Source organism: Lagopus leucura, unplaced genomic scaffold, assembly GCF_019238085.1.
Source record: "Lagopus leucura isolate 7727_CA_CO unplaced genomic scaffold, USGS_WTPT01 Super-Scaffold_73, whole genome shotgun sequence".
Lineage (NCBI taxonomy): Eukaryota > Metazoa > Chordata > Aves > Galliformes > Phasianidae > Lagopus > Lagopus leucura.
This window is the reverse complement of record NW_024962252.1, coordinates 79,651,225-79,666,011: the sequence shown is the minus strand read 5'-3', so window position 1 is coordinate 79,666,011 and position 14,787 is coordinate 79,651,225. Positions and strand designations below refer to the sequence as shown.

At 37.3% G+C, this 14,787-nt stretch overlaps 1 protein-coding gene across 1 annotated transcript in view; it reads left to right on the top strand.

Annotated features, from left to right (window-relative positions):
- MTA3 (metastasis associated 1 family member 3) overlaps positions 1-14,787 on the top strand; it is a 122,249-nt gene that overhangs the window by 6,071 nt on the left and 101,391 nt on the right. The window lies entirely within an intron of this gene.

The window sequence follows — 14,787 nt, the reverse complement described above, 5'->3', positions numbered from 1 at the left end:
TTTTTTTTCTTTCTTTTTTTTCTTTCTTTTTTTTCTTTCTTTTTTTTCTTTCTTTTTTTTCTTTCTTTTTTTTCTTTCTTTTTTTTCTTTCTTTCTTTTTAAATCTGGTGTTTCTGATGGAACTTAAGATAGCATTTTTATTTCTCTACCAGCATTGTGTATGCTGTTCTTGATCTGTAAGTAATTTCATTAGCAAACTGCAGGAACTTGAATCTAGGGGATGGTGTTCAATGTTTTATGAGCCCTTGAAGATAGTACATTTTCCCCTTTGACTTCTGCTGACACACTGGTAAAACAGGGTCTGATAAGGCCAGTTTGAAAGCCTACACAAAATGTTGACAAGATGTACTTCTTGATCCTCAACAGCCTTCTAAGGAGAGAAGCTGAGTTCTGTCAAGGTGCAGTGCGCAGCAGCTCTCAGCTGGTAACTGCTGCCATGGGGTCATAGGGAAGGGAGTCTTTCCTTCCTCACGCAACAGAGTAAGGCTGGCTTTGTAGGGAGAAGAGGGCAGGCAAGAGCTATTGCAACAGATGACCAAAGTGTGTAAGAAATCAACTTGGAGAGATTGAACAAAAACACAGCTCATTAAAATGGGAGAAGCGAACATAAATGAGTGGCATAGCAATGTTTTCTTACCGGTGTGGGAAGTTGTTAAAAATTGCCAAATGTAGTTTGATCTGTGAGATTTAGTTGATCCTTTGGATAAAGTGGGATTGTTATAAACATTGTAGGGAAAGGCTTTAATAGCTGGGCTATGCTCAGCATGAATTTTGTGATTTTGTGTTACAGTGAAGGGCTTAACTTCTGTATTTCCTTCTTTTGTATTTCCCTTTTTTTTTTTTTTTTTTTTTTTTTTTTTTTTTTTAATTGAGGTACTGTTATCCTTTTTTTCCATTCTTTAAGTCCATATGCCCTTTGTTGAGATCACTTACTGTCTGTGCATCTTATCATTGCACTTTTTAAAGGACTTTTTTATTGCATTCTCTCTTAAACAGTCAGGTTTCTTGTTCCATTGCTATACAACATAATATTTCTCCTTCAGGATTTTGTGTATGTCATAGAGATTTCTAGGAACAAAGAACCACTGAGGCTAGTGATCAGGTGGGTTCTGTGAAACGTTTGAAGTCTCTGCTCAGTTCTTGATCTGACACTGTCATCTCATGATGATAAATCACTTATCCTCTCTGTGCTTTTCTTTATCTGTAAAATAGTACGCATGATAGCATTTCTTACATGGTTTAAACTGATAAAAGTAAATTAAATATAGCTACATTTGTACTTTTTTTTGTCATCAGGTTTCTGAATACATGGTTGCTGTTGCATAGTGGTAGTCTTAAGTACTCAGTTTTAGGTGAAACACATGAGAATTCTTTAATCCTCTTCAGGAAACACGGCTTAAAAATTTGCTTTTCAGTATTTTTATCAGGAGTAAGTGGAACTAAAATGGGAATAAGGCAATTCATATATTCAGTTCATAAAAGAAAAATTGTACGTCTGTAGAAACCCTGGAGTTTCAGTAAAGGACTCCTAAGTAAAGTGCCTAAAACAATTTGTGGTGGTTTTTTTTTCTCTGAGACATGTACAGTGTAGTTCAAAACTTCAAACTTCAAAAATCCAGTATTTCAGTAATCGAGTATTTCTGGATTATTTCTGTCCAATAGGATGCCAACAGCCAGAAAGCTGTATGATTTTTTTTATTTTATTTTTTTGTGATTGTTGTTATTGTTGTTCTGGTTTGTTTCCTGTATTGTATTATTTGTACATAAAACTAAAGTGCTGATGATCAGAAGGATAAAATGTTTCTTTAATCAAAATGCCCACTGAAAAATAATTTTACAATGTGAGACTTTTCTTGTTACTTAGTTTAAATCATTTAATGTATTAGAATATAAAATATCTTTTGAAGTTTTATGTGAAGACATAAAATTGGCTGATCCTCCAAGTTCGCTTGCACACTTATTTTTTTTTCCAGTGTAAGTTTAGTCAGAAGGATGTTTTGTTAAATGAATGCCAGAGATGAACGTTGAATTCTTGCATTGCACATGATCCATTTTATCTACCTTTGTGGATCCACACAAATCCATTTGGATCTTACTTATGGTTGTGATGTGAGGGGAGAAAGGGTATTCGGAACTCAGGAGTTCTGTTGGTTTGTTACTTTTGCAGTAATGTGTAACTGTTCTTTTTCCATGAGATTTAGTAATCTACATTACGTTTTCTGTTAGGGTGCAGCTTTTATTTTTAATTATACTAGGTGAGAAGGCCTATCTCTCGCTGTTAAGAAAACAAATCTGTTGGTGTTACCTTATGATGAAGTATACCATTTTTTCTGAGTGTTAGGAGGAAAATGAGTTAAAGACTGGGAGGGCAAAGTTGGGAATCAAGGATAAGAGAATCTCAGAACATTTCTTGAGGAGGAGGGTTGGCTGCTAGATATGCCTGAGGAGTGGGTGTGCAGACTTGTGTAACTGGTACAGTGAGATGCTGCCTTTATAGTTTCAAGGCTTCTGTAAGTATAACTACTGTTTGTATGCAGATTAGATGCTTTCGCCTTCTCTAGTAGCAAAGAAGTAAGAAAATGATTTGTTTTTTTTTGACCTAGCATTTCTGTCCTCTTTTCTTTGAGGAGAAGTTTTTGATAGTGTGTCTGAGCAAGCCATCAGAAGACTCAGGCCTTTGCTTGGAAGACAAAATGGCAAGCAGATACAAAACAAATGTGGTAGGCTAGGAAGGCCTGGGAGAATGAGCTCCGGCGGATCACTTGCTTGAAAGTGGAATTTTATATTTTGTGCTTGGTTTACATATCTCCCTCAGTTGACTGTAAATAAGCTCTAGCAAAGTTAAGTATGTAATGTTGCTTCTGGGTATCCTCAAGTCTGTGATGTGGTAAGACACACCTTAGGAGGACCACTTAAGAATGACACCAATAACAAATTCTTAAATCGGTGGCAGCATAGCTTTTATGCTAAGGTATTTTTGTATAACTATCACTTTCACTAAAAATTAGTTTGAGGGAACGTTACTGTAGAGGAAGACATGACCTTTTTGATCTGTAGAGACAAGAGAATGTGAAGTTTTCCTTTGTTTAGTGGAGAGAATTACTTCAGGTTTAATTTACTGGGAAGGAAGTACAGAAATAGAGCAAGCCTTGTCCAAAATCACATCCTTGTCACCAAGGAGAAACTTGTCCCAAGGCTCCCAATTATCTTTTTCAAGGGTGCTTTGGATTGTCTAATAATGTGGTTTTTTTTTCCCTTCCATTTTTTGTGCAGGAACTGTGTACTTTTTTTTTTTTTTTTTTTTTTTTTTTCCCCCTCAGTGATAAAAACAATAAAGAAACAGTAATGAGGAGCTCTTTGCTTCTGACAGGTCTTCTTTTTGTGAATGACGTTTTGGAATTAGCAGTTAACTGTACTGAATATTGTCTCATTAGCCAGCTTACTGTCAGCTCTAAGAACAGTGTGGAATTACTAATTTCTGTGGCTGTTCAGCCAGTTGCTTTGGTGCAGAATGTTTTGTTAGATTGTGAATGTTCATGCTCTCTTAATGGAGTGAATGGGTTACCAACCAAGTCTGTAGTTGCAGGAGATCATAACTCTGACAGTAGACTTGCAAGCATGTATGTATACTTTTTCACTTGAGTATGTAGGATCTGCAGTTGAGTATGTAGGACATTGCGTGTTAAAATTATTGCATGTCCACTGTGTGTTCTTTGTGCGGTTGAACTAGCAAACTAGCTGCTAGCTTTAAATGTTAATCTCTTAAGAATAGATTTATAATTTCAGACAGCCATACCTAGAAGTTCTTTTTTTTTTTTTTTTTTTTTTTTCTCCCCTTTTAACTTTAAATTTCAAACTCTTATTTTCAGTATACATAATTTAAAAGGCTTAAAGACGTTGCTACTGATCTCTGTGAATGTAAAAACACACTAAAACCAAAATCTGGATTAACTCTGTGAATCTTTTTGGGCCCCTCACTACAAAAAGACATTGAATCCCTGGAATGTGTCCAGAGAAGGGCAACTCATAAAGCTCATATCATGGGTGAGGGGTCTGGAGCACAAGTCTTATGAGAAGTGGCTGAGAGAGCTGGGATTGTTTAGTCTGGAGAAGAGGAGGCTCAGGGGAGACCTCAATGCACTCTACACTTCCTGAAGAGAGGCTGTGATGAGGAAGGGTTTGGCCTCTTATCCCAGGCAGCAAACAGGACCCAAGGAAGTGGCCAAAAGTTGTACCAGAGGAGGTTTAGGTTAGACATAAGGAAGAACTTTTTCTCTCAGAGAGTGGTCAGGCACTGGAATGGCTGCACGGGGAGGTGGTGGGGTCGCCACCCCTGGCGGTGTTCAAGAGGCGTCTGGATGAGGAGCTGTGAGATATGGCTTAGTGCTTGTGGTAGCGGTGGTAATGGGAGGACAGTTGGACTAAATGATCTTGCAGGTCATTTCCAACCTTGTGATTCTATGATTCTGTGGTTGGCTGTGGAGAGTAGAAAGCTGCAAATTACCAACTTCCACATATTTGTATTAAAAGCTGTTAAATTTCAGAAGTTTAACAAATCTGTGAAATTCAGCTTGTGTTTTTATTACTTGTTTACTAAAGACATTTATTCTGTAGGGATGGGCACACTTGGTCACAAAAGAAGGAGGCACTTCTATAGCTCTACCCACAAATTAAATTCTTCATGTTTGAGTTGTTGGAATAGAGGCAGCATTCACAGAGAACATTGTGTCTAAGCATTGTGCATTCTCTACTTCCCAGTGTTTTTTGGGATTTGTTCCCATTTGGTCAAGCTTAAATATGTGCATCAGTATCGCCATACATACTGTTCTTTGATTTGTGAACTGTCATCTCTCAGATATTAACTTCTTTTTACCACCTTAATGTTTGTCAATGTTGCAGGCCAGGGTGTGATCCTACACTGTTTTCTTGATGACCTACAAAATATAGTTAGTTTAAATTGTTATTATTGATCATAATTGTTTGTCTCCCAAAGGTAATGAGTCTTTCACATCTCCTAGAAACATTCAAGATCGTGGAAATCTACACTGTTCCCATCTTTTCCCCAGTGAGAAAAAGCACTCAAGGCATAAATTTTAGTCTAAAAAATCCCACGTTGCTAGGTTATCTGTATCTTTAAAGCTCCAATTAGGGATGCATTTTACATCTTCAAAGAGTTCTCTGATCATCTATTTGAATCAGTAGTGTATTACTTACAAATCCAAGTGATGTAAACTCACTAGTAATATAGAATAACTTTTTTCCCATCTGACAGTGGCAATTAGGTGTATGAATCATGGGTGAGGTCTGACGGTTTAAAGGCTTCCCAGCAGTAATTCTTGCATATGCCTACATTGTGCAGTGAAATGAAGTCTGTGATAGCTGTCCTCGGTAATACTTATGCATGCCTTTAAATTCACACAGGATGATAGAGACAGGGCTTATTAGCTTGGGCAGAGCACTGTGTGAGAAAGGACATGGTGCTTCCTACCCAAGCTGACAGATGAATTTGTTTGGTGTGAGGTATTACAGAAAAGGTAGAGGTAGCAGATGAGATTCGTATGTAGAGTGATTATGTATTGTGATTATATGTAGAGGTTTGCCTTTACTTTTTTTTTAATTTATTTTTCAGTTTTTTGGTTAAATGCAGCCTCCATGAATAACAGGATATGAGCTCATATCCTCAACCTTGTATGCTGAGTTTGATGTGCCCTGGACCGCATGGAGTGGCAGAGTGGGTGTCTGGAATAGCTGTGCTGTTTAGAGACGTGATTTGCCTGTCTGATCGATACTCTGTTTTCCCCCTCACTGTTTGTAGCTCTGTCTTTGCAGGAGAAGCTTTGTTGTGCGAACCTGTTTATATGTGCTACACAAGTGCTTCTGTGAGGATCCTGGCAGAGAGATGTTTTATTCTAACGTGGAATGTATCACACCCATGAGCAAAACAAGTTTGACTGGTGAAAAGTGCAGTTTTACCAGTAAAAGCCTGTTTTACGTTATGAAATTCTTAAAAGACTTCAGAGAGCTGAGTAGTTCATTTCGGCTGTCGCAGGCTGTCTGAATCCAAAACTTGTTTGCAGATTTATCGTCTTGGTACAGATTGCATAGTTGATGGGCTATGATACATAAAGTGCTATGTATGCATACATCCGGAGGTTATGTAAATACATGTGTTTTTCTACTCGTACAGCAGGTTAAGCATCTATCAAAAACTAAGTTAGCTGTCTTCCCATTTTGGTGTGCCAAGTGATGGACTTAAATTTTCATTTCAGTTCTTGTTTCCATTAGGGATTGTGAAGAATGTACAATGCTGAAGATGGTGACTTTTTGCAGCTTCCTGTATTAAAAGTGCACCCTTGTTTTGACTTAAATCAGTGCAGAAATGCAGTGTTGGCAGGGTTGGTGATCTGTGGTCTGGTCCTACAGGTCACTGTGTCTCTGTGCTGTGTGACAGTTCCTTTGGGCTAGGTCCTTTGTTGCTGCCTTCAAGATTAAAATACTGATGCTATTGTTCTTTGTAAGGCTTCAAGGGGCCAAATATCATAAAGAAAAAGGGCGATGACAAATGGACAGCTTCTGCATTTTTGCCTTCAAGGAGTGACTAACTTCATATATTTCCGCAGCACTTTTCCCTCTTCTTCTGTTTTCAGGCTTCTTTTTCTTTTTAAATAAGAAACAAAGTCAAGGATCAAAATACTGAATATTCAACATGTATGAAGAGTAGAAATGATTATTTTTGATATTTTTACTTGGTGCTATAGCAAACATGGTATTTGAGTGTGTTGTGTACAAAACAAAATGCTATGAGTAGTAGAAAGACTTCATATTTTTTGACCTTTTATTTCAGTTTATAAAAAAAACAAAAAAACATGCCACGTATATAGAAGATTTGACTAGCTAATACAATAGATGTTTATTTCTGCACTGATTTCCTCATACAACTGGCATCACAACTAAAAGTTTTATTGGTTTTTTGGGGTTTTTTAGTCATATATTTTCTTATTTCTTTATACATTTCCCAGTTCATATATACAGTTCTCAGTAATTAGAATCTTAAAATCTCCGTACATTCATCAAGGGAAGAACAAACCCAAGAAGATAAAGCTCTAACATGGCTGAAGATGGAAAAAAATTAATTTTCAAGACTAAGGCTATTAAGGTGAATGAACTTCTCTTCCTGCTCATCTCATCAAATCTATAAACAAAAGTTTTCTTACAGTGTTGGCATAGAGTGGACGTTACTTTGGGTAATATTATTGTAATTTTAAATTCCTCAACACGAAACTTTAATATGTCTTAATTAACTTTGCTCAGGAACTGGATATACAAATCCTTTTCTTTCCTTTATTTTATATTTACTTTTTGCTATTCTTTCTTTCCTCCCTGAAAAGTCGAACAAAAATTCAGCCCTTCTGGAAGGAGGCAGTGTAGAAGATAAATAATTTGTGTTTTATAAGCAGAATCATATGCCATCCTGAGCAGGGGGAGGAAAGTGCTTCTACAATCTGTGCCTTTCCTTTGCCAACAAATTTTGAAAAGCTGTTTATACCTGCTACTGCGGATATAAATCAGCTGTTAGAAAAACAGTTTAAATCTCTGAAACTCTGTGCTTATTATCCTAACATGATAAAAGAAAACACTTGTGTAGATCTTAAATGCAGACTCTGGGTTGGTTCTTAAGGAACACTTAAAGGTTTTTGGTGCTACTAGTACTCTATGTGATACGTGTTTTTTAAATATTTACTCTGCATTTTATTAAGGAGAGGCAATTATACCACTTGGTAACTGGTTCAGTCAGACATACTTTAGCTGTTTCTAAAGGAAAGGCCATCTGAAATGGTCTTGTGAGCAGGTGGTTTGTGTAGAAAAGTTAAGATCTAACTGGTGGGAAAAATTGCTAATAGGATCAGTCTCATGGAAATGGAAGATACAGATTTCTCCCACTCAGTATCTAATAATTAGTCATGAAGGTGAAGATTTCTTACGTGTCCCATGACTACTTTGGTACCAAAAGATTTGTATGTTTGTGCCTCTCTGAAGAAATGATTGGGTTGAAAAGATGATCTGGTTGAGCCAGATGCTAGATTCATATTTTTGTTTTTCTTGAACAGTGTCAAATTGCCTGCATGCAGTTCTGCTCTGTGGTAGTTTGCCAGCCTGGATGTGAAGGTAGAACAAAAACTTCTCACTTGCCTTCCTGCCTAGGCCTAGATGTATTTACACTTCAGAATATTTACTAAGTGGCCTCTGATTCAGCCAATGAGCCTGATGACATTGGAAATATTAACCATAACACTCGTAGCTTTGTCCACGGCACAATTTTGAGTATGCTGTTTTCTAAGGAACCGCTAAAGGGAACGCGCTGTGCAGGACTGTTGCCTGCACATGCTGCAACAGGTTGCTGCAGTTTATAAAGGTGTACTCATGACAAAACACTTTTTGATTTCTGTAACAGCGTATTTTCTTCTCTTGAAGCAGTTACTATTTGAATAAATAAAACAGAAACCAGGTCGAGGGGAGGGAATTAAAAAGTCTACCTTTAGGTTTTTGATACAGTATTGCCAGCTCTATTTCATCACTGCCTGTATATTACTGTTTTCATGCTTCTTTGAAACCCTTCTTTTTTGAGGTGTTGTCATAAACTATTTTGCATCACCGAATAGTGCTGTTAAACCATAGCATGCTTACTCCTACGTTTATTCATGTAGCATTTAACTTATCATTATATATTTCTTCATGTATCACTTCTGATTCATGCTACTTGTAAAGGTAATCCTTCTCTGAATTTCACCGACAAGGTCGCTGCTCTCAAAAATCTCCATCAAGTTTTGGAATGGGGAGTTTTCTACTAATGAGAATTGCCATGGTTTTCATTATGCTACAGGCTTAAGATAAGCATGAACTAGTTACAAGTTGTGTGACTGTAATCCTGGGAATTGCTACTGTAGTTACTATATAGCATACCACTTAGAAATATTGAAACAACCTTGTCCTTGGTTTTAGAAATATTTTTTCTGTTGGGGAGTAGGTGTGGCATCCTGACATCCTAGTTCTTAATGGTTGTGGAATGCAATTATTTCTGACCTCCTTTAGAAAAGTGATGATATCGTTGTGTGGGAGGATCACTTGGTTCATTGTGTAAGAAAAATGAAAAACCCCATACAGGCAGTGAGTTTATGTATCTGTGCTATCCAGCAGGAATGAAAAGTACACCTGCTTCTTGTAAGCACAACCAACCAGTTTTTTTTTTTTACTTTTTTTTCCTACCTGCTAAATTGCTAGGATGCTCACACGAGGTAGTAGTATACTATCAAAATGACTCACAGTCCATACAAGTTGTGCTTCAGACTTCTAATCCTATCTGACAGTAGCAGCAAATACCAAGTAGATGTCACATACAGTCTGAGGACTGTACTAACAGGCGTGGTGTAAGTAGAGCTGATTTAATTCAGCTCTACTTTTTAATTCAGCTTTGGTAAACGCTTTCTCAGTCGAACTGACTGTATAACCATGCATCTTCTAGCTCCCAAAGTTGATTAAGCTGCTTCACTGCAGCACTAGGGGACTAAATATCACAACCAAGTTAGTACAGCACAGCATGCAGCAAAAAACCTCATGCAGACTGAGTGAATTGGCCAACTGCTCATTTAAGAGAGCACTTCGTTCACGGTAGGAATAGTCTTGTTCATAAAGGTAGTCTTAATGTTTGCCTTTTGTATTTATGTTGACAGCAAACAGATCTACTCTCTATTCTCTCAAATCTGTATTTATAATTCCTTTCTATTGCAATGTCCAAATGCCAAATGCATGCTTGATGCTTTTGCTGCAACCAGCTAAGCTTGACTTACACACTGCCGTCTGATATATGCAGTAAACTTGCTGCTGCTCAGCATTCTCAGCCTTTCATCTATAGGTTTTAAAATATGGTGGTGATACCTAGCATGTATATAGATTTCGCTCTACTTACACCTTGCATATAGTACAGTCTATGCTCAGAGAAAAAGATGTATAGGAAATCACAGAAGTTTAGAAGCTGTCAAGCTGAATGGCACTCTTTGAACTGAATTTTATGCTGATCTAATACAATTTAAGAAGTGTGTTAAACATGGTGAAGCTGTTATAACACTATTAAATTGCTTAAACTGATTGTTAATGCCAAGTCTGGCTCATGGGAAGGAAGAGCCTCTGATTGCAATACAGGATGGAGATGGAAGGGCTGGAGGTAGCAGCTCTGCAGGAGAGGCCCTGGGAGAGACGGCAGAAACCAGGCACTTGCAATACAGGAGGCATACCAGTTCTCTAGTCTGTATTGCCAGGCACACAGCAGGAGTTGGAGGGAAGTGGCTAGAAATGGCTATCCCTGTGATAACTCGGCACTCCAGTGCACCCAATTTTAGGTTGCTGGCACAGGGAAGTTAGTGATCTATTGGAGGAATTTCAGCGGAGGCTGCCACAATGATGGAGAGGAGACTGGAACACTTTCCATGGCAGGAGAGACTAAGGAAATTGAGCTTCTTCCACCTGGAGATGTGCCTTGCTAGTATGTGTAAGGAGGTTATAGGGAAGATGAAGTTGGGCTCTTTGCAGTAACTAAATTGAAAAAGGAGCGGTTCAGATTCAATACAAGGAAAAGCTTTTATACCATGAGCAGGTTGCCAAAGAGGCTTTGTGGTCTCTGCTGAGTATCCTGGCTGACCTCACAGTCTGTGCCTACTTTGTGGAGAAGTTTGCACTGGAAATGTCCTGAAGCCCTGCCAGCCTGAATTATTTGTGTTCCCATGGTTCTGTGGTCCAGTTAATCTCTAGCTGAAACGAACAACGGTTTTCTGGCAAAAGAACAACTTCTTCCTCTTACAACTAAAGACTTGCTCCTGATGATAACCTCCAGTGTTCAATCTCACGTTATTTTCTGTTGCAGTAGACAAGTGGAGTGTATGGTGGACATGTTTTATCTTAGGTTAGAAGGAGTAATAGGTTAGATGAAAGTAACATTTTCAAGTAGATTTTTAACCATGGAACATTTTGACTTGCATTTAAACCTTCTTAGGTATGTTTCAGAATTTTAGGTCATTATTTTTAAGCCATTTTATATTAAATGTTTGTTGTGTTTCTAGAGGCTTGCCCTCAATTTGGTTTGATTTTAGTGTAAAAACAAGCGGTTCTTCTTCGTGTCAAGCTTGAGTCAGCACATTAATTATAAACAAAGACACCTACAGAGATTAGGTGGCATGGAAAAGTGTCTTCTGAAGTTTATCAAGAACACTGTTTTCTAATGGTGTATTGCATAAGTTAAATAGAAGAAGAAAAAAAAAACTGTTCACATTTTATTTTATTTAAGTAGAGCAGTGGAAAAGCAAATATATTTAAGTTGAGCAAATGAAAAATGTATGAGGATCCCAAGCTTTGGACTAGATGATCTTCAAAGGTCCTTTCCAAACCCTATGATTCTGTGATTAGAGATTCTTCAGAGTTTATACATTGACTACAGAGAAAACATTGATTATTTGAGTCACTTCAGTCTTAGTTAATGTCAGATAGGAAGAGGGGAGGGCACGTCTGTACCACTGTCAGGGAGAGTGTCACCAGATGACTCTAGTGTACAGGATCAAAGTAAATATTTACAGTTGACTATTAGGAAGCCCATGTATAATAAATAGTCCTAGAACCTTAAAAGTTCACTAGATATCTCTACTCTTGCTCTTAAAGATTTTTCTTTTAAGTGATTGTTTCTTGTAGACCAGATAAAGAACTGTAAAACAGTACTTCAGTTTTGCCCAAGAACTGAAGGGGGTTATGTCGTTTTCAAGATCTGACTGTATTGGTCTTTGTAGTCATACCTAAGAGTATATATGTATACATACATATAATTTTTTTCAGCTGAACAGCTTCAGAGAGAAAACAATTCATTTTTCTCTTGGAATGATGAGGCCTGTGTATGTCATTGTCATCATTTTCCATTAAAATGTTTGTTCACTTTGAGCCTTCTTCAGCTCTCTTCCTTAGCACTGAAGGTATGCTCAACTTTAGTGCCACTTCATGATTTCCTGTAGGTACCTTCCATTTTACTCTTCTCGACGAGAATAACTCCTCCTTGGATGGTAAATTAAGTTTCAGATGCACTGCAAACACAAGACAGAAAGATGAAGAAAGCTTTAAAAGTTCTGAAATGTCTTTACCAACTTTCTTCTAATAGACATTAGGAGCTGATCCATGCGAGAACAAACAAATTAAAAAAACCCTGCTTTGAAGGCAACTATCTAAAGGTTCAGTTGCAGAATACTTTGTGTTGCTATAAAGTGTATTGTTTAAGTTTTCTCACTCTGCTGTTCAGTGTTCACTTTTTTATTATTATTACAAGAGATTTGTAAAATTATCATGGTGATAAATTATGCTGTAGTAAGAGGTGGAACTATGCAGTGTCTAGAGTGTCTGGCTGATATTTGTCCTGCTTTTGGAGCGTCTCAGATTTTCACGAGTAAGATAAAAAATGAAACTCTGCATAACTTATTTTTTTTCATGTTTGGGCTCGGAATATTTTAAAAGTTGCATCTAAGATCTTATTTCAGCTGCAGGCTCTTGGATCAACACAGTCTAGCCTTATGTAGCATTAGTACAATAAACACACAATTTTATTTCTTAAAGTTTCTCTTTAAGGGAGCTATTATGTTACTTCAGCATAGGTATCTAAAAAGCAACTTTAAACTCTCTTTGATATAATTTCCGGCTTTGTGCTGCCACTTCGAATTGGCACTCGTTGTCCTGTGTTTTGTACCATGCATGTTGTGAGATGTTTTGGATATGTCAATCTAAAACAGCCCTGGATGCCTGTATTTAAAAGTCTGAATTGCTTTCTGATGGACTGTTAATTGTCAGTAGTTTTCAGATAGTTATAATACTGGATTACTTTGTGCTTTTTGATATCTTTTAAGAAGGAGAGGAAGTAAATAGTCAAATGAGAACTTTGGACCTCTAAAATATTACAAGCAGTGCATGTACTGACATAAACAAATGAAGAACCAACAATGGAGAAAAAAAAAAAAAAAAAAACCAACACCCATAATCCCCCCCCAAAAAAACATTGGCACACCTGGATCTTTTAAGGAATATTGGTGCTTGAACTTTGAAATACAAATATAGCCAACAATAGTCATTTATTGTAGAAAGCAATTATAGATATTTTTTTGCTTGAAACATAAACCTTTTCACATTATTACCTATATTTTTCTTTATTTACTTGCTTTATTTAATAATGCTTTACATTTACACAGGATTTTTAAGCTTTATTTATAGTCAGTGTGGCAGATATTATAAAAACTCTGAACTGAGTTTAGAGAACTGGTATGAGTTGCACTTGTAGATCTGTTAGGTGAGACTGTCAGGCTTTGTTTTTGCTGAAACTGTTCCTACAGTGCATGCCAAAACAGGGATGGTGAATGGGACCCTACAAGCCAAATGGATTTATGGTGGACGGAACTCAATTTGAAAAACTGGTTATGAGATCATGCTATTTTATCACTGTTGTGGGAAGAAGTGAAATGAGCTACAGGAAGTCACAATTTAAACAAACAAACAAAAAAAGTTCTATAGTAGTGTTGCATTTGGATAGTACCAGGTTGCCATGAGGATACAGGCAGGCTTTGTTTTGAGGTAGGTTGTTCGAGAAGGTGTTTATTCTGAAGAGCAGGTGAGGTGATTTGTTCTTAGGTTGTTTTATGAAATACAAGCTAAGTCTGAGGTTTCTTTAATTTCCCTACACATACTATCTTAATACATTTGGTTTTGCAGCTGATGGATAATACTGCAAGTAGAAAAATGCTGAATCTTTTGAGAAGTTATTAAAATGTCTGGTTTTTTTGCATGCTGCATTTCTAAGACTATGTCCTTTCTGGGAAGTTAGAGTAGGAGTTCTGCATGTCCTTCTCAGAAGGCATATTTCAGCCTTGAAGCTCCCAAGATAGCATTTTGGAGGGTGTGTTCGTCCATATAGTATATTAGCAACCACTGTGAACATTGCTTTTTAACTCTATGTGGGACACTTTCTAGTGTCTGCTTTTAATTCTTCCTCTGTGTTAGCATATTACAGATTGTTTAAAACTTTCAAAGGAGGTTTTTTTTTCCCCTTTGGTTTTATCATATTTAGTGTAATATTGGACAACTTCAGATTAGAACAACTATAAAAGACAGATTTCAACTGCAAAAATCCCTCAAAAATATATCGTGAGACTTTCTTATTTTTAGATACTGTCTTCCTCTAGACAAAATAGTGCTGTATTGCTTGAAAGAGGAATATTTTCAAATCTTGTGTAAATATGCAAATAAATTATATTTGCTGTTAGTCTCCATTAAGGTTAACATAATGAAAGGCAGTTTTCCCAGACTGTGATTTGCCAATCTGTTGCATTTAGTAAATTTCTGTTTCATAAAATGCTTTTCCCCAGGACCCTTGTAAAAGTTGTAGTAATATGGGTATCACAGAATCACAAGGTTGGAAACGACCTGCAAGATCAACCAGTCCAACCACCCTCCCATTCCTATCAGTGCCACAAGCTACTAAACCATCTCTCGTAGCTCCTCATCCAGGAGCCTATTGAACACTGCCAGGGATGGCGACTCCACCACCTCTCTGGGCAGGCCATTCCAGTGCCTGACCACCCTCTGAGAGAAAAAGTTTCTCCTAATATCCAACCTAAACCTCCTCTGGTATAACTTCTTGCCATTTCCTCGGGTCCTACTATTTGCCTGGAGAAGAGGAGGCTCAGGGGAGACCTCATTGCACTCTACAACTTCCTG